The sequence below is a fragment of the Myxocyprinus asiaticus genome, chromosome 39 (assembly GCF_019703515.2).
Source record: "Myxocyprinus asiaticus isolate MX2 ecotype Aquarium Trade chromosome 39, UBuf_Myxa_2, whole genome shotgun sequence".
NCBI lineage: Eukaryota > Metazoa > Chordata > Actinopteri > Cypriniformes > Catostomidae > Myxocyprinus > Myxocyprinus asiaticus.
In genome coordinates, this window is record NC_059382.1 from 16,773,644 (window position 1) to 16,797,790 (window position 24,147).

General features: G+C 38.9%; 1 long non-coding RNA gene across 1 annotated transcript in view; it reads left to right on the plus strand.

Moving 5' to 3' along the window:
• LOC127430297 (uncharacterized) overlaps positions 1 to 24,147 on the plus strand; it is a 78,698-nt gene that overhangs the window by 12,970 nt on the left and 41,581 nt on the right. Inside the window, exon 2 of the long non-coding RNA XR_007895432.1 lies at positions 7,915 to 7,973. This is a non-coding gene — a long non-coding RNA (uncharacterized LOC127430297). The remainder of the gene's footprint in view (positions 1 to 7,914; positions 7,974 to 24,147) is intronic.

Genomic DNA, 24,147 nt, shown 5'->3' on the forward strand with positions numbered 1-24,147 from the left:
CTGGAAATAGTCCAACTAGTAAAATATGTACATGTTTATATAAAATAGCATGTCAACTAATGTAAGTAAAACTAAATGACTTACTCATCCGAAATTGTATCCTCGGCTGGATCAAGTCGCTCTTCAAAATGCAAACGTTCATCGGAGTCCCGCTCTTCTTCTGAGGAAAATGTGAACTCTTCGTCACTATCCAGGACCATCTGTAGAGCTTCCTCACTTTTGTAGCGTGCCATCTTCCAAATGCGCAGAAAAGTGAATGAACTTGATGTTTTTTAAGGCATTGTTGTGGGGGCGTTTACCATTTGCATTGATCGCTTCAGCACATTACCATATAAATAGCGCGCTCTGCTGGTGGGTGGGATCCCATTAGCGATAATTAGCTGAGCCAGGACAAACTGTACATCGCTTAGTTTCATACAGATTACATTGCAGGAGAATATTTGTTTTAAATTTGAATTGTTTTATTTAAAAGTAGACTTTATAAGCTTTCTTTAGACATATGTTTCATGTTAGTGTGATAAAAATTCGTGGAGTTTCAGTTCATTTTTGTGACGTGTTTCAGAAAGATGCTCGCGGAGACGGAGATGGCTGAAAGTGCACCCTGTTTATTTTCTTTATTTTACATAAGCACAATGTTTTGTTGTTATTGTGAGTGTACACAAATAAAAGTAGACCCTTTATAGTCTCTAATGATGTCTTACACTTATCTGTATGCCCAAAAATGATGGAGTATTTTAAGTCGTTTCCACTGTTATGAGGGAAAAAACCAGCAGGACGGCGTGTCCGTCGACCCCAGAGGGTTAAAGAAATATTCTGGGTCAAAACAAGCTCAATAAACAGAATTTGTGGAATAATGTTAACTACCACAAAAAATTATTGGACTTGTCCATCCTTTCTTTAAAACAAAAAACAAAAAAGCAAAAATCGAGGTTACAGTGAGGCACTTACAATGGAAGTGAATGGGGCCAAATTTCTGTGTTTAAAAGCAGAAATTTGCTGCTTATAATTTTATTGAAGCACTTACATTCATTCTTCTTTTAAAATCTGTGTATTATTTGAGCTGTAAACTTGTTTAAATTGACACTTTTACAGTCGTTTTAGGGTTAACGGCAATGTCGTCATGGCAACAAAGTTGTAAAATGTGTCAAATAAATGTACACAGAAAAGGTTAGTCAGTGATTTGATAACACCAAAATCATGTTAACATGCATATTTGCGCATATAGCATGGCTATACTTTTGAAACAGAGAGTATTTTAAAGTTTACGGATTGACACCATTTACTTGCATTGTTAGTGCATCACTGCAACCACAAACGCTGTCAATTAAGCTTGCCTGTATTGAACCTGGAATATTCCTTTAAGCCACACTTGAATATGAATGAATTTCATTGTATAAGATAACAAAAATAGAAAACCAAGTGGCCTCTGCAAACAAATGATGCTAGACCTTTTCTCAGAACTAATGTAACTTTTCCCCCCCTCATTTTTGTAACTTTAAAACAACTGGTACAAGGTCAGTTTTAATGGATGTTTGAAAAAAGTTCCCCTCAAGTTCACGGGTGTCCTAGCAAAGTTACCACAGGTGTAGTTAAGCACATTAACTATAGACATGTTCGTATGACTCAGAAAGTCTCTCCAAACACTAGTTTCTTGTTAAATGTTTTGTTTGAAAAGTGTGCTAGAGCTATCTTTCTTTAAAATAAATATCACTTGGTTTGATATTTTGTTATCTAATGCAATGTCATTCATATACAATTTTAAGTATCCAAACTTTTTGGGGCCACAGTATGTACATAACCCATACTTGGTGCATGTGTAAGTGTGCGCGCACACATTTCTTTGTATTAAATCACACACACACACAAAATCAATTGTTTATTTGTTTGATATGATTGTCTAGAGTAGTGCAGTATCCTGGATGTAATGCAATAGCTTGGCATGCTACTTGGCGGAATGAAGAGAGTGTTTTGTAATGGAAGCTCCTCGGCCAACTCCAGAAAGCAAGAGAGAGAGTTGTAATGAAATCAGTGCATGACATTGATCGATAAGTGAATTATTGCAGCTAACACATTCACTACTTTGGGTTCCAACAACATGGCGTTTGATTAAAATGCCATAGAAGCATCGGATGAATGAGAACACAATGTGTGTGACAAACAATACCTGTCAGAGTATGTTTACCTCAAAAGTAGTGTTCTAGAACAAGAGAAACAAAAAAACTGCACAAATACACCAAGCTGAATAAGCTTACATGTACATGTGTAATGATCACAGTGGCTTTGTTCACACTGCAAGAAAAATCAGATTTTTTTCTCAAATACGATTTTTTTAGACTGACTGTTCAAACTGCAGGTTAAATGTGGACAGCAGTCACTTTTGCTAGCGAATCCACATTAGTCATCATAGTAACAATGCAAAGTTGTGTATGTTCACCATGCATGAGAGTTTAGCAATAGATGTTTTTCATGAGGGCAGCATTCAGATATTACATTCGTCACAGACAGCGGCTTAAAAAACAGGAGAGGTGGCAAATGCAATGTTTATTGCTGCTAAGGTTTACAACTTTCCTGTTTAGGCTGATCTGTCCCGTATTTTATCCCATACAGGATGTATGTTGTCCTGTATTTTAGCGACTAGCAAAATGTACCATATTGAAGTATAAAAGAGCCAGACAGTGAAACTCTTGAAGAAGACCCCCGTCCTGTATTGAAGCGTTCAAAATGCTCAAGCGTCCAGTATTCGATTGAGTCATTCAATACCTTATCACATTGTGGTAACTCGCAGCTGGTGTGTGTTACTGCACTTTAGCGCATCTCTTTGGGTGGTTAAAGCCAATGCCTGTATTATCATAGAAGTTTGCACTACTTTGGCTGCCCTGTAACATAATTAACACAAAGTTGCGTTCCATTCAGAAGTGATCATCCCAATGCACAATTCCCCTCATAGACTTAACCTTCCACTGTCGGAGGGATGAAAGGTTTAATAAAATGGGTCATTTTGAATTCCCTTTTTAAGTAATTTTTTTATTGAAAGTTTTTTCTTATGATCCTACAGCATGACCATCATTATTGTTTTCCCTTCGAAGTGCCCTGTGAAGCAGTACGTCTTCTCGACAAAACAACCCGTTGCGCACAACGAATTATGAAAAGCATATAAAAATCAGATCTGACCGTTCAGACTTAGATGCATTAAGAAAAATCAGAAATCAATCAGATTTCAAACCACCTATAATTTCGGTTTGGAAAAATCCAAATTTTTTTGTCTTGTTCAGACTACAAAAACCTAAATGGATATGAGTTAGATAGGCCAAAAAATCAGATAATTTTCTGCCTTTGCAAACAAAGTCAGTGAGTGCAAGACATGCTGGTAAAAAGGGGGCTCGAGTACTTTCCGTCAGGATCATTATTTCACGATACATTGACAAAACATAAATTCTGTCATTATTGAATTATTATGTTATTTAAAGGCTCCATGAAAAGGCTTGACAAGTGCATTGTGTTGATTTATTTTGTATTGAAATCTGAAATTTGGATAGGATACATCAAAGGGCTCCTCCCTATTTTTAAATATCCAGTATAGTCTTTAGTTACGTCACAGCCTTAAATCATAATTTGCTTCTTTATGGTCATGGTAGGTGCTGTTCAGGAGAGAGACTTTCTCATTCTAGAGCGCATTTGATTTGACAAAAATCTGTATAGTGCAGGAAGAGTCATCAATATTTCTTGTCAGTTTTCCTGGAAGAAAAACTAGACTAAATTGTAAAAGCATATATCTGTTAAAAGTAAGTTTTGTCAAAGTTTAGGAGTACACTAGATAGCTTCAAAGCTAATACAGGCATGGACTAAAAGCCAGAAAACTTCATTTTGATTACATTGGGAAAGTCTTGAAGTTAGCTGACATTTGGCTTACTTGCCAGTGCCACTAAGGACAAAGGGTTGCATGTGATGATCGTAATTATTGCACCCAAATATTTTCTATAGAAATTCCTTTCGAACATTTTATCCTCCTGAAAGTTGTATAATTTGCACAGTGATGTGGTTGTAACAGCAGCTGTAGAGTGTGTGGTCAGTGTCTAGGGTCTGTGGTCAGTGTGTATGTGTTTAGGAGACAAGGGCAGCCAGTAAAAGCTGCAGTGAAAGCATAGCCTCGCTAACAGATGAATTGCTCTAATTAGAAATCCATAACATCCTGCCACATGGCTGCCTTATCCCCAACACACTTCCTGCTGCAGCCTAGCCCGCATTGTTGCCAGCCTGACATGTTCACACACACATGCAGATATACAGGGAGTACAGACCCTCAGACAGCGTGTATGTGTGTGTCACCTCAGCCCTTTGTGTCTGCTTCTCTCTGGCTCTGTCTATATGACTTCCTTTGTTTTCTCTACCCCACTCACTCATCCTCCAGATAACTAGCATATTGTTCCATTCTCTCTCTCTCTCTCTCTCTCTCTCTCTCTCTCTCTCTCTCTCTCTCCCTGTCTCTGTCTCTCTCTTTCTCCTATCTTCTCACACTAGTCCTCTCCTTTCCTCGCTCTAGAAAGAGAGTGAAACCGGTAAAAAGTCAACTGGCAGAGTTTTCAAATCAAAGTTTACAGTAAGAGACAGTGAAAATCTGCTTTCTGTGATAGCATGAAAGGTACAAACAACAACACCACCACAACTTAAAATCAACATGACATCAAAATTTACCCCATTTACTTCCTTAAAGGAATAGTTCACCCAAAAATTGTAATTTTCTCATCAATTACTCACCTTCATGCCATCCCAGATGTGTGAGACTTTCTTTCTCCAGCAGAACACAAATGAAGATTTTAAAAAGAATATCTTAGCTCTGTAGGTCCATACAATGTAAGTGAATGGGTGCCAAAGTTTGGAGCTCCAAAAATCACAAAAGTCAGTTTAAAAGTAACCCATATGACTCCAGTGGTTAAATCAATGTCTCCTGAAGTAACTTGTTTGGTGTGGGTGAGTAACAGATCAAATCAATTTTTACTATAAATTCTCCTCCCTGCTCAGTCAGGCTGCACATTAACTTTCACATTCTTCTTCTTGTGTTTTTGGTGATTCTTCATGCAGGAAGAAGAATTTCAAGCAAAAATGTACTTCAATATTGATCTGTTACTCACCCACACCTATAATATCACCTCAGAAGGTATGGATTTAACCATTGGAGTCTTATGGATTGCTTTTATGGTGCCTTTATGTGATTTTTGGAGTGTCAGAATGTTGTCACCCATTCACTTGCATTGTATGGACCTACAGAGCTGAAATATTCTTCTAAAAATCTTAATTTGTGTTCTGCAGAAGAAAGTCATACACATCTGGGATGGCATGAGTGTGAGTAAATGATGAGAGAATTTTCATTTTTGGGTGAACTATTCCTTTAAAGGTAAAGTGTAAAATGTCAGAGTCTATTGTAAAAAGAAAAAAACTTTTATTCAAACAGGTTTCCTGAAACTGTCTGCCACTGGTTGGACAAACAGATAGAGCCACCCAAAACTCATCCCACTTGTTGAGCCATTGTTGCTATGTCGGGCTGGTTGGGAAGCTTTAAACAAACAGACCAATATTTTGTTAGTGTCACATAGTTTTTACGCTTTTTAAAAGACTTTAAATTTCATAAATCAAATCAACTTTGTTGTTACAGAGGTGAATCCACATAGTGTGTGTCTGTAACATTAAACAGTAAGTGGTCTGCTCTTGTGGATATCTGGTGGATTAGTGAAACTTCAAACTACATTCTTCTCTCCTTGTTCTTAGCCACATCAGATGCTCAGAAACCAACCTGTCCAAACTACATACACTCATAGACATAGCTAGAACACCACCCCAAACTAACCTTACACAAACACACACACGCAGACTCCAGTATACACACCACCTCACTGAAAAATCATAGTGTCTTGGTGGCAAAACAATACCCCTTAACATCTGATATATATGGAGTGCCTTAGAGGACAAGGAATTTATTTTCAGAAGTCATTTTGTGTTCCCTTACTAAAAGTTTGGTGTTCCCTTGCAATTATTTTGGGTTCCCTCTGCATCAAAATTTACCATGGTTTTTCTACTCCATATTTTAACCATATTTGTGGTAAAACCATAATAATAATACAGGAAAAACCAAAACTATGGTAATAAAAATAAAAATCATTCTGGAAAAAAACGTGGTTAGTTTGTGGTACAAGTATCATGTGTCCTCTAGCAACCATATCACCCTGCAGCTCTTGCCGGTTGCCCATTATGGCTAAGCAGGGTTGAGTGTGGCAATACCTGGATGGGAGACCTGGGGAAAACTAAGGTTGCTGCTGGAAGAGGTATTAGGGAGGCCAGCAGGGGGTGCTCACCCTGTGGTCTGTGTGGGCCCTAATGCCCTAGTATAGTGATGGGGACATTATACTGTAAAAAAGGCACTGTCTTTTGGATGAGATGTTAAACTGAGGTCCTGACTGTCTGTGGTCATTAAAAAATCCCAGGACACTTCTTGTAAAGGGTAGGGGTGTAACCCTGGTGTCCTGGCCAAATTTCCCCTAAAGGCCCTTCTCAATCATGGCCTCCTAATAATCCCCATCAATTAATTGGCTGTATCACTCTACTCTCTCTTCTCCACCAATAGCTGGTGTGTGATGAGCGTACTGGCGCACTATGGCTGCTGTTGCATCATCCAAATGGACGCTGCATACTGGTGGTGGTTGAGAAGAGTCCCCCTATACTATGTAAAGTGCTTTGAGTGCCTAGAAATGCGCTATATAAATGTAAGGAATTATTATAATTTTTTTTATTTTTTACATGGTTCTTAAAAAATTGTTACATACTACAGCTTTACTATAGTGTAACCATGGTTAATTTTTGTAAGGGCATGTTTTGGTTGGAAACCATAGTTTTAACATATTTGTACCACAAATTAACTATGGTGTTACTTCAGTGAAACTAACCATCTTTATTGCCATAGCTTTGGTTTTCTGTATTATTATGGTTTTACCACAAATATGGTTAAAATATGGAGTAGAAAAACATGGTAAATCAAAGGTGAGGTAATGCAAAACTATTTAAATTCCCTCCCTGTCCTCCCTGGCTCTGTAGACTTCCTTACTAAGCACAAACCCAAAAATGTAATACTCAAATTATGAATAATACTTGTGAATATTATATTGCTAATACAATCTAAGTACAAAAGAGTTTTCAGGTATCACATTTTCAGTATTGATGCTTTCAAAATGTATTATTTTAATGTGAGTTAATGTGAGCAACCATCCCTTTGACGAGACATCAGGGGTGTCATTTTTAAAGGCAAGCACAGAATCATCCTGATGTGAACGTACCATAATTTCCATAATGTTTTCACAAAAAAAAAAAAAAACAATCCTAAATTCATCCAGATAAATGCAGATAATTTGTTCATTAAGTCAGTCATTCATTTCACATGCAAAATAAAAAGTTTGTATGCATGTTTTTACTTACTGCCATACATTTAAGAACATTTTGACATTCGTTTCTATGGAATTCAGGATCAGATCTGATCGTACAGTATGTTAGTTTTATAAATAAGGCCCCAGATGTTAACAGATGTTTCTAAATAATTAAACTGTAAAATTGTTTGTTTGTATGAGTGATTTTTGTAGGCATTTCTGTGTAGTTTATATTTTGTGTTAATCGTATACAGTGGTGCATAGTGTTTTCTGAGTGTGTGCACAGCCCCAGTACATGTGTGTTCAGTCCTGTCAAACTGATGTGTGCATGTGAACTGTGAGTTCCACCTAACTGTCTAATTAGTATTGTTTATTGTGTTTGTGGGTGTCCAGTTTTTCTCGATTATGGATAACAGTGATTATATAGAACAGTGTTGGGCTTGAGTTAAAGAAGACCACTGATTTCTGTTTCTTTCTCTCTCTGTCTTTCCATGTAATATGTTAGGAGATGCCATCTGCCTGGCTGCTCACTCGACCCTGCGTCTCCACTAAATTGCTACATGGGTACGCAGCGGGATTCATTACACGTGAACTCTGTCAGGGCACACACACTTTCACTCTCCCTCCACCCCCCTCTGGAGCACTGTTGTGGTCACTTTACATGTGGGATCACAGCACTCCTTTCTTAAAGTGGGATTAACGGTGCTGCGCTTTTTTAGAGGTCATGGCATCCGGGTTTACACATCAGCCACTGTCAACCCTTGTGCACTGAGAGTTTGTTAATGATGAGTGAAAGGTGCTATGGAAGTGTGTGTGAGTGTTTTAAATGTAAATGTAATTGACCCCAGTTGTCCAGCAGAGAGGTCACGTCTGAGTAAATGCTTAGTCAGACTAAGTAGAAGGCTCACAACTCACAACGTACTGTTCATACTGACAGCGGTTAAATCGTGGGAGGTCACTCAGTCACTGTACTGTTTGTTAATACAGTAGGCATTCCTACTCTCCTGTTAAATGTGGCCGATCACACAAGCTTTACTGACTGCATTTCCACCAGAAGTCGCAGCTTTGCGTTGGGTGTCTGTTTGCAAGTTGAACTTTATTCAGATTTGTTGTGTTGCCTACAGTCTATGATGCTCATGTCACCTCAAATCAACAACTCTTTTTGAAAACGAATGCTGCAAATTACTGTCAGTGAGTGTGTTCAAAAAATCCAACAATGCAAAAAGCTAGTTTACATGAGGCTTAAAATAATCAGATTAATCTCTGCTTTTGTCATCAAAACTTAAACAGACATGTGCACAACATTTGTGCACATTGGATAGGCCGGTAAATACGCTGGTGAAGGTGTTTACATGCAGAGCAAAATCAGTTTAATGGGCATTTAATTTTGCTGATTGTTTTTGTTTAAACTGTTCATGATCTTACCCCAATAAAGGAGATCTGTTTAAGGCTTTTGCATGACCAAACATGTTGTCGGCTTATTAAGCATAATTGGTGTAAGATTGTGCATGTAAATGCACTTAATGTGATTTGCTTGAGGTCATCCAGTCAGTGACATTTACATGGACACCAGAAATCGGCTTATTGCGAGAAAGCAGGTTATTGCAATAAAACAGCATTCCCATTTACATGCACAGTATAAGCGGTGTACTCTTTACTCCCGGGTACATGCGGCTTCATAAGTAAGAAGCTTTCTCCGCGGCAACGTAATTTTCAATAACAAACATGCGATCTGAGGAAAGCTTCACAATTTTATTGTCTGTTGATTCACTTTATTTTCATATATTCCAGAGTTGTTGCTGTGTTTGTTTCCTTAACTTACTATCGCGACTTGCAGCTGTATTGCGACACAGTGGAAGGGGTTTCCCTCTTACACAAAACTCTGGGATTTCCCCAACGTGCGAGCGCATACGCAGACATTAGGGAGTCATAGGGACCGTCGCTATTTTACATTTGTGTATATAAATGGGTATAGTTTATAGTACATGTGATTTTTCCCTCTGTACTCCCAGAAATTTTGAATTCTTTCCATTGTGTTGACGTGTTGTTGGGCTCTATCCTATGATGTTTGTTATCCCAGTCTGTTCCACGCATGCACACTCTTCAAACACCCATCAGAATGGCGCTTATGTGTTTACATGGACTTTCTCTTAATCCTTTAAATGGTTTAAGGAAATCAGCATTTTTGTTTACATGACATTTCAGAACACTGCTTTCTTTCTTTTTTTTTTTTTTTTTTTGGGGGGGGGGGGATTTTTCCCCTTTTTCTCCCAATTTGGAATGCCCAGTTCCCAATGTGCTTTTAAGTCCTCATGGTTGCGTAGTGATTCGCCTCATTCCGGGTGGCGGAGGACGAATCCCAGTTGCCTCCACGTCTGAGACCGTCAACCCGTGCATCTTATCACATGGCTTGTTGAGCGTGTTGCCACAGAGACATAGCGCGTGTTGAGGCTTCACACCATCCACCGCGGCATCCACGCACAACTCACCACACACCCCACCGAGAACAAACCACATTATAGCGACCACGAGGAGTTTGCCCCGTGTGACTCTACCCTCCCTAGCAAACGGGCCAATTTGGTTGATTAGGAGACCTGGCTGGAGTCACTCAGCACACCCTGGGGTTCAAACTAGCGAGCTAGCGAACTCCAGGGGTGGTAGCCAGCATATTTTACCACTGAGCTACCCAGGCCCCCCAGAATGCTGCTTTCTGATAAAACCCTGGAATAAACCATTTCCTTACATGCATGTAAACGTGGTCACTGTAAAGTTTGTTGCTACCCAGCTAATAAATTTGTTCTTGCAACATTTTCCAAAAGTTACATTGAAGTTGTAGGAACAGTATAAATGTTTTCTTAACGCGAGTAGAACATTGTTTTCCTGAAAATGTAATCTGACAAATTAATTATTGCTTTTCACTCTCAAAAAAGTCAGCACAAAAATCTGGTTTAAAGGATGTGCAACCAGTGCTGTACTAAGAATGTGTTCTTCTAACATTGTGAGAACTTTTATCGAACACTTATAACATGATAAGGATGTTCCATAATTATATTTTCAAATAGGTTGTTTCCTAACCTTTTCATAACGTTAGCAAAAGTTATTGGAACGTTAGGTGGTGGTAAACATTTCTGCTTTGCTGCAGTATCTGACCATATCTCCACAGGGAGCACCATTGGTAGTCACTCCATTGCATTGCTGCATTTTGCGTACAGTTAAGCGCTGCTGTATTTGTTGCATCGCCAACGATGTCGCCTCAATTGGCCAACCCTCATTGAAAATTTATGATTTCAGTTTTGTCACTGCAAACTGCTATCAGCATGAATGTTTCTGTACACAGTGTATATTCTGCAAGCAAGAAATGTGACAAATAGGATGCTTCTGTTAAGGGGTGCATATAGCAATTTATTCGCTGGAGGTCGGCAAGTCGTTGTATTGTTGCTTGCAACTATGTGTTCCTGCTCGACTGCAGTATCCAACTGTATCAGGTGAAAGATCGTGTAAGTTTGTCTGTCTGCATTCCCATTGGTCATCACTGTGTATTTGCATAAAGTTGAACTGCCTTTTGTTGTGTTACCAGTGGTTTCATGTCACCTCAAATCTTTCATTAAAACTCACATTAAAAATGAATGACCTCCGGTCACTTCGTCACTGCAAATTGTTGCCAGTTTGAACGCCCCTTTATAATGACATTGTGCAATTATGGTGAGTGAGTTAACGTGCACGTTCTTACACTGGTTATAGTTTAAGTTTAACACCTTAAATGGTTTTCTTTTATTGGAGCAAAGTCATAAATTGTGTTAACATATGCCGATCGACACATGTAGCTATTTGCCCATTATCCCAATTTCGCTCTGCATGTAAATACCTTTACCAGTGTTCTTCATGGTTTATCCAGTGTGCACAAATGTTGTGTGCATGCCTGTTTGCGCTTTGACGTCAAAAACAGAGAATAACCCAATGATTTCAAGTCTTGTGTCTTTTCTTATGCTGTTTGATTTTTTTGAATAAGCTTATTTTGTTAGTCTGCAGCGTATTGGTGTGCATGTGAATGAATGAATGATTGGTGTGCATAATGAAAGCATTCTCATTTTTACAAAGAGTCATTCACTTTCAGTGTAGATGGGGTATTAGCATTGTTTTGAGCCTCTGCTTTTCAATTCAGTCATCACAAGCAACCAGACATATACATTTTGATAATAAGATACACAGCAGTGCATGCTTTCTGCAGCCCATCAGAAAGTCATAAGAACACATTAATGCTATTACTGTCTTACACAGAGCACACAAACCCATCAAACATAATAGCTGGTCAGATATACACAGTGTACCATTCTCTGTGGTTTAGGCAGATTGTAGTGGTATTTTTGTTTTCCATTTTGTCTTTCCCCTGACCTCACACACACAAAGACAAACCACTCACATCTACATATGCACACCGCTAGCTTCATGTTAAAAGAATGCTGTTTTTGCCTTTTGTGTCTGCTGAGTGAGGGAGGAAAGGGGGGGGGGGGGGGGGGCAATCAAGAGTGATAGAGAGAAGGAGAGAAAAGGAAAGAGGGGGAAAGACAGAGAGTTGAGTTGAGCCACAGAACAGCACCACACAGAGCAGCTGTGGCACTCCCAGATTTCCCCCTGATTGCTTTCAGCTGGTACTTGAACCCTGGGCCTTTAGGTTTTGGAGGCCAGCCCAGACCCCACAATCCCCCCAGCGCCCCATCCAGCTGCCTGACCCCTCTCTGACCCCGCACTGAGGATAGGAAAATATGAGCCATGCCAAGCCAGAGAGACTCTTTTATTTTGCCTGCTGGCATGCTGCCGGTGACCATGGCTTACATAATGGGAAACATAGCAGGACCCAGGAGAAACCAGTCACCACCCCCCCAACAAGCTCCTCTTTTTTCATCACCAATCTATCGTTCTCTGCCCTCCTCCCTCCCCACTGCACTTTCTCTGCTCTCCTCTGCCTGTGATATATCTTTCGGGCCCTCTCGCTCGGGCACATTTATTACACACACCCTCGACACAATCTTGAAGCACGGCCACACGTAAACACACACGCGTGCGTACGCAGGCTCTATTGCACACAGCCCTTTTCGCACACGCACTCGCAGATGACAATGCACACGCACTTGAACAGATGCTCACACATCTCTCGCTCACATGCTGATGTGTATTGACGCTCTGCAGTGTGTTGTCACAGGGTGAATTTGTGCACATACAGGACTGCACATGCAACTCGGTGTGCAACACACATTGTTATCTGCCAACAGTCCCCACAAGGAAAACAGCTAAATAAAAATACTAAATAATGTCTTTATACATTTCTAAAATTGTAAAAGGTTTGTAGGTTTAGAGGATAGAAAGCATTATTAACTTACTATAAAAACAATGGAAGTCAATGGAATGTCCCCACCATGACTGAAAAATGTGTCTTCACACATTGATCTTTATATATCTGCTCACACAAAGTGGTGTCTTCACAAACTCTGACACACTCATGATCGCAGATGTGTGAACGTCCCCACATCAACACACACTTTTTTACATGCCAGATGCTCTCATCCAGATTGGAAATCTGAATTTCAGACTATGTGTGTGTGTTTGTGTAGTTAAGCTGGATCAGATGAAGGTTTTGCCGTGTAGTTACTGATCCCCAGTGCCACCCTGGCCTCCTCCGATTGCTTCTCTTGTAAAATCAGATGAGCCTCTGCATCCTTTCCCTTGTGTGTGTGTGACTCACTTCACCAGAAACCTGAGAAACAAAAGGGTAGTGTTGATCTGTTCCAAAACTTTGTGAGCTGCCTTCGAAGGCAGCATTTTAAAGCATCATATTCGTGGTCTCAATGTGAACCTTTTTGAAAAGGCCAGCATTATTCTGCACCAGCATACATTGTGTTTTGGATGCTGATGTGCTGGTGTCCCCACCAGGCTTCTTAACTAGCCTAACAAACAAGACTTCCTTGGTTAACCAGTTTATCAGAAAGACCATGCTAGTTGACTATAATTTTTTGCTGGTGAAAAACATGGCTATGCAGGTTCACCACACAGGCTAGCACCAAACCAGCACTATTGGAAATTCATGCTGTTTTAAGCTGGACTTTTCAGTAGGGAAGGCTGTTCCAAAAGGTAGACTTCTTAATTATGCTGCCTCATAAGCTACCTTGTTTTAGCCTAATTCTAAGGCAACATCACATGGATCCTTCGTGAAGAAGACAGTGCCAGAATGCATTGCAACAAGCTCGGTGAAAAATAAATCCAAGATGGCAAACAAGGCAATCAAAAGAAATGTGAATAAATTAACACATATATTTTGTTGAGTACGGAAAAGTGTCAATAAAAATAGTTCAGTGTAAATAGAAATTAATTATTTTATCCAATATTTGTGAGTGCTATGTATTTTTCTGCTCATTAGAGTATCACGCCATTAACATGACTTGCTAACGTAAAACTCTATGAAATCAACTGCGAGTCTCCTACGCGGATCGCTATTTGTGTGGTGTGTAGAGTTGCGCCTATGTTGAGTGTTCCAAATCAGTCACTTATGAGGTTCCATGATGGTCAGGATGCTTTTTCATAAGGCAGCTGTCTATGTAGGCATTACAGTTGAAAAAAAAAGTATGGCTGGTCACAGGTATATGTTGTGTTTTCAATGCTGGTTTACTGATGTCCTCACTAGGCTTCTTAACTAACTCAACCAGCAAGAACTTCATAGGTTGAACCAGCTTTACCAGCTTAGTTTTGCTGGTGAACACCATGCATGACCAAACACATTTAGTTTTGCTGGTGAACACCATGACCATGCTGGTCCATCAGCTAGAACAGCCTAAATTCACATGGAATTCATGCTGGTTTAAGCAGGTCTTTTGAGCAGACTTGATGTTTCAGTGTGTGGGTGGTGTGTGCAGAGCCAGAGGCACTGAGATATGACCTGAGTGTGAGTGTGTGTGTGTGTGTGTGTGTGTGTGTGTGTCTGGCAGTGGATCTCTGTACATGAGGCAGTGCGATAGGTTGGCTAACCCGCTCACCGAGTGCCAGCTCACTAGGAGAGCGATCCATCAATCTCATGTCCTCTCTATAATCTAGCTGTGCCCAACATTCAGCCTGCATGTTGGGACTCTCTGCCTATCATAAAACATTCTTGAGCTGTTTTTCTGGTGCTTTACGGCCTCGCTGCCAGGCTCTTTCTCCCAGAAATGTGCACAGTGCCCTGTGCAGTATTATTGTTTTGTGAAATACATTATTAAATAAGAGTTGGATACATCTCCCAAACTGACTGTAAGGGTTCACAAGATAGTCAAGTAGGATGCAGGAACCAGCTGAGCAGTCAACGTAAACTTATAGTAACACAATGAACTTAAACATAACATAAAACTGACGCACATACACACAACTTCTTGCGTCTCTCTCTCTCTCGAACTGGTGTCCCCAGCTTCTCTTTATCCCTCTCCTGGCTGATTGGGCTGATTCAGCACCGGGCATTTTCATCTTGGCCATGCCCTCCTCCTCGTCGCATACCCCCAGTGCCCGATTCAGGCCGGGGAAACCTCCAGTGGTCGGCCTTACCCGCCTCCTGGGAATCTGAGTAAGACGAGGGGAGGGAGAGGGGAGAGGGAAAGGGTGAGCAGTAGAGAAAGAGAGAGAAAGAGGAGAAAGAGAAAGAGACTGGCTCGCCAGTCCCCGAACACGCTGTCGACTGGTCCTCAGCCAGCTGTGCACAGGACCTTGCCTCCTGGTGGACAGCAGTGTGCTCCTCCACCTCCCAGCAGACATCAGCTGCTCCTCCACCTCCTGGCAGACGGCAACGTCTCCTCTGCCCCCTGGCAGCCAGCAGCAGCTCTTCCACTTCCTGGTGGACGGCAGGGGCTCCTTCGTCTCCTGGTGGACAGCAGCGGGCTCCTCCGCCTTCTGGGGAACTGCTCCAGTATCACCGAACCATTCCTCCTTGGCGTCGCATCCCTCCATCAGCTGCGAAGGCTCTCCGACAGCGCATCCCTCCTCCCTCCCGGGTTTTGGCACCAATGTAATGAATTCATACAATGGGCAAGGAGGAGGTGGGAGCCAGCTGAGCATTCAACGTAAACTTTTAATGACACAAATGAACAAAACACAACATAAAACTGACGCACACACACACAACTTTGTGCGTCTCTCTCTCTCGAACTGGCGTCCCCAGCTCCACTTTATACCTCTCCCAGCTGATTGGGCTGATTCGGCACAGGGCGTCCATCGTTACGGCCTGGCCATGCCCTCCTCTTCATCACACTCATTCAAAAATTAGCATTTTTCATATGAATCTACCAAGAAGTTCTAAATATATTTAAATTTCGCTTGCAATAAATTTTGTTTTGCCCTTAGAATTCACCACTGGATTTGAGTGTTTTAGCCTTGTCCCAGACCCAGACTTTCAATATGAAACTTGGAAAATCCATTATAAAAATACAAATTATTACATGTTTAAAACTATGATAATCTAAATTAAGAGTGAATAAACATAAACCATTTAAATGTTTATTGTGATAAAATGTTTTCTATTACATTGCCAAAAGTTACAACTTTCCTAGTTGTGGCATCATTCTACTACACCAAAAAATTGGACCAGATAAAGTTGTTTTAAAAAATGTGTGTACTTGTTTACCAAGTCGACAAAATTGTCAGTTAAGAGCATACTTGAAATTAAATATGAGTGAAAACAAAGAACATTCAAGGTAAATATCACTTGTGAGAATAATATTTTCATTGGGCGTCATCTCCAGTCAGGAAAAAGTGTGAAAATATTATTTACTTGTGTGAATGTAGCCTTAGCAAGACAAAGCTGTTGGGCATTTTATTTCAAAAATATGAAAAAATGTAATTTCCATCACCACAGAATTATTTTCACATAATTTGTGATGTGGTGGGAAATTTTATGACTAGCTGAAATAAAATGTCACAATTACATAAATCTCCTGTGATCCAGATATGAACCTGCTTTTCTTGCATGAGCACCATAGCTCAACATGTTGGGAGCATGTGTGCTAACCTCTTGGCCACAGCTGCAACAATTGATTTAGTGCATTTTTGTTTGACATTTAAACATAAAAATGCAGAACAGAGTGCTACTAAACAAAACATGCATCTTTGAATTAATACGTCTAAATGGTCATCACTTTGTCTTTCTCAATATCTTCCACCCCCTTTCCCCATCCTTTCTCTACCCTGGGAAGGTCCCAGTCTCAGAGCCCTATAAGATTAAGTTATGGACGCAGGGGCAGATTACGACTAGCAAGGGCCCCAGGGCCAATTTTCTTTTAGGGCCCCCTCCAGTCCAATTATCTTTTAAAGTAGAGATCCACACAATCAATTTTCAAACACACAGCATGGATGTGGTAAAGAAACCGCTCAACCAAAACACATTTGCTGAACAGCAACTTTTCTTAAAGAGAAGGTACTATTTTAACATTTGTTATACATAATGTAAACTCAGTGTTAATACTTGTAAATGCTACAAATTATGCATTGGAAGAAAAAAAAAAGCATGTAACAAAATGTGTAATAAAAGTGTAAATGTGCATATATTTAAAGGGGCAATGATACATTATGAAATATTTTAACTTCATCAAACACTTCATTGAAGAATTTAACAAATAGGCTACAACAGCATCTATGCTTGGGTTTGGTGAAACTTGGCAAAGAGTTCAGGCTGTTCTGGCTCACGCTGCCATATCTTTTCTAACTCATCTGAATGATGAGGTGTGTTCCATTTAGAAGTGATCATCCTTACACCCTATTACCTTCAAAGACTTTACCCTCCACTGTGAGAGCTTTGAAGAGCTGAAAGGTGTGTGGCTCAAAAATAATGGTCTTTTGGTCATTTTATTATACATTCTGTTTGCAGTGACCCTAAAACTTGGCTACCATTAATATTCTTCCATCATAAAAGCCCTGTGAAGTCATAATTTATGCCAAAATCTCCTAGACTACATTACATGTTCGTGATTTCAAACTTCAACTGTCAAAACTTACACACAAGCCCTTTAATCTGCTTTAAGATGCTCTCTTCTTTCTTTCTTTCTTTCTTTCTTTGTCTTACTGTAAGACCTGTAAAACTTTCTGACTTCAAGCATTTAAAAGTGTTTCAAATTTTCTGACAAGGTTTTGTCAAACTAACATTACAGTTTGCCTCAACAAACTTTTCGTAACTAGTTTGATCAGTACTTTTGTACCACGCAAAATAAAATTTCAATATTTCTTTTCCCAACCACTTAAGCCAAGCTATTTGTAATGTAGGGCAAGCTTGCAGTTGTAGCAATGAATAGTATAATAAATGTTTTTGTTCGAAAGCACTTTTCATACAAAGCATAAAGCTTAATCCTATAAAGCCATATGAAACATATGAAATAATAGTGAGAAAATTCATTTTCTTAAACCTATTTAAACAAGTGTTTCTATACAATAATGACATTTTAAGTAAGCACATGTTGCTTCAATTCAATAAATACTCATTTTGAAATATCAGTAACAATATAAACATTATTGTTAATTTTACTATATAAAAATAAGCAAAAATTTCACATCAAAAAGATGAGTGCATCACAATGTGAAGGTAGCTATTTAGTAAATTATATTACAAGGTCTTCTACTTCCAAGAGCACGGAAACTTTCACCAGGAGGCAGTAGAAATCTACTGCATTGCATACAACAGGGTTTTCAGCTAAGTTTTGATCATGTTGCAGATCATGTAGAGGCTTTAGAAAGTCATGTATCAAATATGATATGCATCATAGGGTTAAAGAGTGGCTCCAAAAAGTTTAATTTGAAACAGTAATGCAAAAGGGTCCTATAAGAGGGCTGGGGGCCCTCATAGAAAAGGGCCCTATTGAGGGGGGCCTTGTATAAGCTGTGGGTCCACATATTCAAGCTTATATTAAACATTTGTTTTCAAAGTTGATAGGCTGGCCCCTGGTAGTTAAGGCCCTTTTTTTCTTCTCCCTTGTATCCTGATGCTCCTTCATCCTTGCCCTCATTTTTGCCCTCAAGCTCATAGATTGTAATAATAAGAACAATGATAATAACAGCGGCAATGGCCTCAGTGGTGATGTAAAGAAACACAATATAACAATAACAAACACACTCTGCAGCCAATGGCCAGTGACTGACCTCAGCACTGATAGTGTGTGTGTGTGTGTGTGTGTGTACTTGAGGGGAGAGAGAGAGGTTGCTGGCATGCTGTATATACGGTCACTTCCTCCCCAGTTTAAACAGAGCAGGCTGTGCTGGCAGCCTCCTTTTTCTCCTCCAAATGGTTTGCATCATGTTTGAACCCCCTTGCCACCACGCCCCCTCTCTTCCTCCCTCTCTCTCTCATTTCTTTCTTTCTCTCTTCCTCTCGTCTTCTCACCATAAATCATCAAATATCTCAGACTTTATGTGAATCTGAAAAGGGTGAGAGAGAGAGAAGAGGGAGAGACCTTTTTCTCTCTTTGCTGAAGGGGCATAAGAAAAAGTCATAAAGTTGCTGGCAGATCTTTTTCCATTCGTCCTGTGTAAATGAGGGGTCTCTGGTATCAATACTCTGGTCTTTTTCTCCTCTTGCCTCAGCTCTCCACACATAAACAAATATGCACATATTACACCATTTAGAACATAAGGATCATTTATGTTGTGAACAGAATTACCATTCTTTTTATTTCTAGGCTTTTTATTAATTTATTGGAGAAATACAGTAGAGAGAAATAGGAAAATATGTAGGAAAGAAGGGGAATGGGATCAGGACACATCATTCAAACTAAAACCTGCATCATCCACGTGAGAACTGCAATTCCCAAAAAGTGAAAATTCTGTCATAATTTATTCACCCTCGTTTCATTCCAAACCAGGTGTTTCTTTTTTGGGAGAACATAAATGGTGATGTTTTAATTAATATTCCAACCTTGTCTTTTTAATATAATGGCAGTTGATAGGAACTTGCTTTAAAGCTTAAAAAAGGATCTAAAAGTATCATAAAAGTTGTCCAGGCAACTTGTGCATCATATTCCAAGTCTTCTGAAGGCATATAATAGGAAAGTCATTTTACAGTGAAAATCTTGACATCCATTGCACAGTTGTTATATTTTTGGGGCCACAGTAATTGCCATTTTATGGGTGAAAAAAGCAGGAATGTATAGTTTTGAATTGCACAACTTTACAACAGGAGGAGGACGTGATGAACCAGCAAAGTTTATTGAAAGAGCTTTGAGGTGTTAATAGTGGCTATGGCAATAAATGATGATTGATGTGCCAGTTGCAGTTGCAGATATTTATCTGTCTGAGAGAAGAACAGAGAGCTCAGCGAGAGGATGAATTGTGTCTGTTGGCAATGAGATTGTCATTTGCTGTGGGTGAACTGTCACTCTTTACCCCCTGCCTCCACAAGCCTCGCCCATTGTTTAGTCATAAAAGAGAATCACTATAAGTCCTAATAGGAGGTCCTAATAAATCAGACCAATGCTAACAGCTATTCTCAACCAGGCTTGCAGTGCATATGTGTGTGTGTGAGTGTGCAGCACCATGGGTGGGCATGCATTACTGTCAGCAAGTGTCTCTGATGAAACGGGTCTGGGTTAATGAACAGAGAGTTAAAATAGAGATAGAGGGAATGAGAGAGAGTAAGGGAGGGAGGTAAAGTAGGGACATCCCCACACCCAGCAGCCTTTGGCTTTTTTTTATCCCATTTAGATTGTATCAGTTCACCTCAAAGAAGCACTGAAATCCATTTAAAAGTGATATAAATGTTTTTTGAGCAGCAAACAGGTATGTGCAGATGCCGCTTTCAGAGCTTATCAGTTACGCATTTGCATTCATGCACATTAGAGAGCAGCACCTCCCACACTGATCGCTGGGTTCACAGAGAATATTAAACACTTTACAGGGGGCTGGGGAACTGTTAGAAACTTTATAAGAGTAAAGCATGTTATAGTAATTACTGGCACCATTTATAAGCATTTCCACTGATATGATTAATTGTTTTTGTCCTTCTGATAGGGTTTCATTTACTCTCTCCTTCTTGCTTTCTTGTGTTTTTTATATCTCTCTCTTTCTCTCTATCTTTCTTTGTTTCTCTTTGTAATTTTCATTGTTGGAAAGTAACTCAGTAAAAGTTGCAACACTATTAACTTTACGTTTTTCCATTTGCGAGACATTAGCTCTGCAGTTTTCAATTAAACTTAACTGTTTCAGTAACAAGCTACTTTTTACAATGAATAGCAGTGAAGCGCAACAAAATGCTACATCACACTTCATTTTATGTTTTAAAATCGAGCAAACTCAAGCAATAATCAAACACACTTTCCTAGAATATCCTCTTCTGTAACACTTTACAATAGTAGTTGTTAACATTAACTATTTTAGTTAACATAAACTAACGATGAACAATACTTTTTTCAACACTTGGTAATCTTGGTTAATGTTTGTTTTAACATATACTAATACATTTTCTAAATTTAAAGTTGTATACTTTAACATTAGTTAATGACTAATGAGAACTAACAATGAACAATGAATATATTTTCATAAATTACCGCAACATTAACATTAAGATTAAAAAATGCTGTACAAAAATTGTTTTCATTGTTAGTTCATGATACCTAATGCATTTACTAATGTTAACAAATAGAACCTTTATTGAAAAGTGTTGCCTCTTCTTCAATGCAGTGTGGGAAGTCTTCATTTAATTTTGGTTGTTGATTCATTCAGAAAACAGTTCATGTGAATGTTTTCAACTCACTTGTACAAATTAGTATGTTTCTAATTTTTTATATTATTTGTATATTGTGCAAATGTCACCCTAATTAGGAACCTTGTTTAAAAATTTATTATTTTGTCTTATTTATTTTAAGAGATTTTACCTTATATTTTTGAATTGGTTCAATGTAGTTAGTTACTTATTGTTAAAGGAATATTCCAGGTTCAGACAAGTTACGCACAATCGTTTGTGGAATAATGTTGATTACCACAAAAATTCATTTAGACTCGTTCCTCCTTTTCTTTAAGAAAAAAAAAACAGCAAAAATCGAGGTTACGGTGAGGCACTAACAATGGAAGTGAACGAGGTCAAGTTTTGAAAGGTTTAAAGGCAGAAATGCTAAGCTTATATTTTTATAAAAGCACTTACATTAATTCTTCTGTTAAAACTGATTCTTCTGTATTATTTGAGCTGTAAAGTTGTTTAAATGGTCATTTTTACAGTAATTTTAGGGTTTGTTGACATAAGTTGTAAAACTGGCTATACTGCAACTTTACACAGAAAAGGTTAGTTAGCGATTTTATCACACTAAAATCATGTCAATGTGCATACAGTTTATGTCTTGTAGCTATACTTTTGAAATAGTGAGTATTTTAATGTTTATAGACCAGACCCATTCACTTCCAAGTGCTTTTTTTTAAGATGAGCAGGTCAAAATTTATTTTTGTGTTAAACAACATTATGTCACAAATGCTGCTGATTAAGCTTAACTTGTATTGAACCCTGAATATTACTTTAATAGCTTTTATTGAAGCTACTGTACATTTTAAAATGGCTGGCTTGATTGTACTTTAACTGCTTTCAGTTATCTGTAGTTTGGGAAGCTACAGTTTTAAAGTAGCTTTCTCAACACTTCTGATTTGTGTGTCAATGAATGCTTGTGTAACTAAATTGTAGCTTCAGGATACCTGCTTATTTGTATTTCAAAGTGAGTCTGCTGCCCCAAGCATTCACTTGGCCGACTAAACATGTTCCTTTCTGGAGATGGATCAGACAGGAGTTTTTATGAGACCTAATAGGAGACACACAGATATCCACACACCTCAGGGTCTGGCTGAGGTGCTTCTAACTGGAATGAGAGAAAAGGAACATAAAGATGACAGATTCCCCTCAGGTGAATGACTCAGAAATCTACTGATCAGAGGAAATGCGGGTTAACTGGTTTCTATTGTTAAAACTCCACCTCCTTGTGTGAATTGTGACTTTATGAACTCTTTTTAGTATTTGTTCTTCATTTCCACCATATCATTGATGTGAAAATGCATGAATGTGCAAAATGTTCTTTTCACTAGTAACCCTCCTCTCTCATACAATCCTTTTCATTCTTATTTCTCTGTCTCCAAGTGACGATTTTCATCATCCTCTCAACAGCTCTTGTGGTTCCCACACTACTGTGTTTTGGTTGTGAACAGCACCTCTGATGAGCTCCATGTCTCTGGGCTGCTCACTGTTAGTATGTCCGCCCTATCCTCTCCCGTCACTGTCACACTTTGCTTTAATTGCCTCTGTCTGTTTTTGGTTATAGCGTAGCGGCATAACTGTGGTCAGTGGCTTTCTATGATGATTATGTGCTAGCTGAGATGGCAAGTCAATCAAAAGGGATACTTTAATTAAGAAAGTAAAAATGGGAGTCAGTTTGAATAATTATGGAAAATTACTTTGAAAATAATTAGATAAGATTGTGAGTTTAAAGATGGATGGATGGATATGGGTCATTGTACAATCAGTGTCCCAGCAATTTCACATTTCATAAATAAAAATGAAATTCATCTTGAATGCACTTGGGTCTGACAACCCATCCTTTCTTTTTTTTTACAGATGTTTAAAATTCTGAAAACCTCATATCACATTTTTATAGTTCCTGTGGAGTTACTATTTTGCTTGAAAAATGTATACTTTATATTTAAAACGAGTAGGTGTTAGTTAGTATTTTATGCTTCCACAAGTTCTCTAACAAGTTAGCAAACTGGCTATTTTTATGGTATTTTCATTTTTCTGTGCTGATGTCTTTGGTTACCACCTGTCACAGTAATTTAATTGTTTTTAGGGTTGCTAGTCTCAAAATATGAATAATGTACAACTTTTTTTAAAGTGTATTATTAATCTTTAAGCTCTTTAAAGCTATAGTTTAGTATAGTTTAAAACTGTGTCATCGTTTACTCACCCTCATGTTGTTCGAAACCTGTATGACTGTCTTTATTTTTTCAGTGAAACACAAAAATACATTTCAGGCAGAATTTTCACCCTTAAGCCTGTTTTATACTATGGAAGAAGCCAAATGTTTTCCCCTGGACGAACTAAAGCATCCTTGGCGAACGAAGCCGGCGTTTACTACACACAGTGTCATTTTAAAACTATTTAGTTGAGGGTAATGTCACAGTAACGTACTGTTCCAGCCATGGAAGTAATGCCAGTAATGCAGGTCTTTCTCTCCATGGATCGGTGCTTTTAGCGCTGCATCACTTATTTGCTTTATTAAACTTGCCACGGAGCCCCTTCCACATTCGGCGACAAGTTATTTGTTCTGAGTTCATAAAAACTCCAATATCTCTACACACATTTATTGTTGCCACGCTGTCTTTGCGGAGTATGTGGTGATAATCAAATTTTAAAAAGTATACTTCTGCACATTCTCTGAGAGACGGGCTTCAAAATTATCCATTTTAATGACAGTAACCTAGGTAACAACTACTCAGCTGGCACGCTCAATTGCAAATAAAAAACATCACGACCAAATCACACCCACTATTAGTTTTAACCAATCATCAACACTCTTTGACCAGCCGAGTTCTCCTTGGTCAAGAATTTCAGAGATGTGCAAGAACAGGAGAAATATCACCAAACAAACACATTGGCAGAACAAAAATGTCACTGCATTTCATCATCATTTGTAGGCGAACTACTGTAAGCAAAACCTGTTTGCCAAGTCAGTATAAATCGGCCTTTAGTCACCTTACACTTCCATTGTCTGGAAAAATT